A 2231-nucleotide genomic window follows, 5' to 3' on the forward strand; every position below is an offset into this window, starting at 1 on the left:
TGTACTTCCCAACTGAGGTACAAGTAAGAACAGGAATTTGGACGCAGATCTTATTAACACGGGTACACAAATAATGCTGCCATGTGTTTAAAAAAACAACCCTGTGAATAAATTCTTTGTACTGAAAATGTGCAATAGGTTTTCTGAATATGAGAGCCAAAAAGGTATAATGGTTGGAAGGGGCCTCAGGGCAGGATCCCCAACTAGAGCATCCCCATCAGGTAGTTGTCCAGCCTCTTTTTGAAGATGTCCAGAGAAGGAGACCCCACCACCCCTCTAAGCAATTGGTTCCATTGCTGAACCACTCTTACTTTCAAGAGCTTCCTTCTAATCTTCAGTCTACTTCCATCATTCCTCACTGTAGGTTTAACTGGCTGGCAGACTGATTGGTTCCTGTTTTAAAGGAATATTTCTTGGAATATCTGAAGTGGGGGACAAGCATTTGTTCCCCCCTCCACCAGTGTGCCAGGTGCTAGCACCACATTTGTGCCCACTGGTTACAATTATTTCTTTCTTTTGACAGGGATCCCACCAGGGACCGTCAGCCAGTGGCTCATAAATCAGTACCAGTCTAAAATATAAGAGTCTGGATTCAATCTGTTAGCAGTTTGTTTAAAGCCTGTTGGAAGGTAAATTAAGAAACAATGATGTGATGTGCAGTCCTGTGAAGGCGATGCTTACTGACTGTTAGCATGGTACTGTACATGCTAAGTTCCAATGAAGCATCCTCCACCCCCTATTGGTGTTAGAACTGTAGTCCAAATTTTTGTATGTGTTGTAGCATCTCTCTCTCTCTCTCTCTCTCTCTCTCTCTCTCTCTCTCTCTCTCTCTCTCCCTCCCTCTCTCCCCCCTTCTCACTTTCTTTTCCTTTTCCTCTGCCGCCTTTTAATAATAATAACAATAACAATAATAACAATAAGCACTCCATATCCACAGATTCTGCATCCAAGAATTCAGCCATCCATGGCTTGAAAACATTATAAAAAGCAAATCTTGATTTTGCCTTTTTCTACAAGGGACATCATTTAATTACACCATTGTATATAAAGGGACTGGAGTATCCATGGATTTTTATATCCACAAAGGTGGTTGTGGTCCTGAAATCAAACCCTAGTAAATGGCAAGGGCACACTGCATTATCCTTGAACTATACATGATCCTGAGAGAATTAAGGTTCAATGATAATACAGTAGTAGTAATTGAATGTGGCAGAGACAAACAGAGAGAGTGAAAGTGTGAGCTCAGCTTGTGGCACCTGGAGCAGGGAGAGGTGGGTACACATGGATTCATCTGAGTACAAACAACATGGTTGGCTTTGAGGAGGGGGCATAGCTTCCTGCTCCACCTCAGGCAGTAGAGTGCCTTTGGATAGACTTCCTGGGACATCTGGTCCAATTATTGTAGGCCACCACAGCTTTGTGACCTACCAAGGTGAACATTACTTTCCAGCTGTGAATGTGATTCCTCAGGAATTTCATAAACCTCCTGCTTTTTTTGCTGCTTGCTAGGCAAAATCAGGAGCATTATCAAGCCAAAATGCATGGATGATAAATTCTTAGCTTGGTGAGTCACCTCAATTCCCTATTGTTATCTGTTTTGTAACAGCAGGATTTCCAGAGCTAATAATCTTTGGCAACTCTTGAGACCTTCTAGCCAATACTTCCCCAGTATATAAACAGCCATACCAAAGCCAAAGATTGATGTAATTGTCTCCTTTTAACATGTCCTTTTATGTTGACATTGAATTTCTAAGTAGAAGAGTGGCTTATATCAGCGAAAACGGCAAAAATCCTATTACCTTTAGCTGTCTGTTCATTGATTAATTATTCAGGAAAGTAAATATATAATACTAGATTTAAATTAAACTTTAATTAAAGATTTTTATCTGAAAACCTGCCTCTTTGGGGTCTTCTGATGTGTAGGATATTTTTTCCCTTTAAAAATTCACTTTAAAGAAGGGATTTAAAGTTTAAAGGTTTTTAAAGACTCACTGTAGATGTTAGAAATACTTTTCAAGGCTTACTTTTTATTATTAATTATAGACATTTGTTAGTTATACACAAAGGAAGTTCTGTGCTCTGTCTCTCCCTTTGGCCTGATGCCTTATCAGAAATGAACTTTATATTTAGAGACTACAGTGGTACCCCGGGATACGAATGCGCCGGGTTACGAATTTTTCGGGATACGAAAAAATCCCATAGGGATTTATTGCTTCGGCTTACGAAGGTTT

General features: G+C 40.1%; 1 protein-coding gene across 1 annotated transcript in view; it reads left to right on the forward strand.

The window, feature by feature from the left end:
• The window catches only part of DEUP1 (deuterosome assembly protein 1), a 48659-nt gene that overhangs the window by 22589 nt on the left and 23839 nt on the right, over positions 1-2231 (forward strand). The window lies entirely within an intron of this gene.

The sequence above is a fragment of the Sceloporus undulatus genome, chromosome 3 (genome assembly GCF_019175285.1).
Source record: "Sceloporus undulatus isolate JIND9_A2432 ecotype Alabama chromosome 3, SceUnd_v1.1, whole genome shotgun sequence".
Taxonomy (NCBI): domain Eukaryota; kingdom Metazoa; phylum Chordata; class Lepidosauria; order Squamata; family Phrynosomatidae; genus Sceloporus; species Sceloporus undulatus.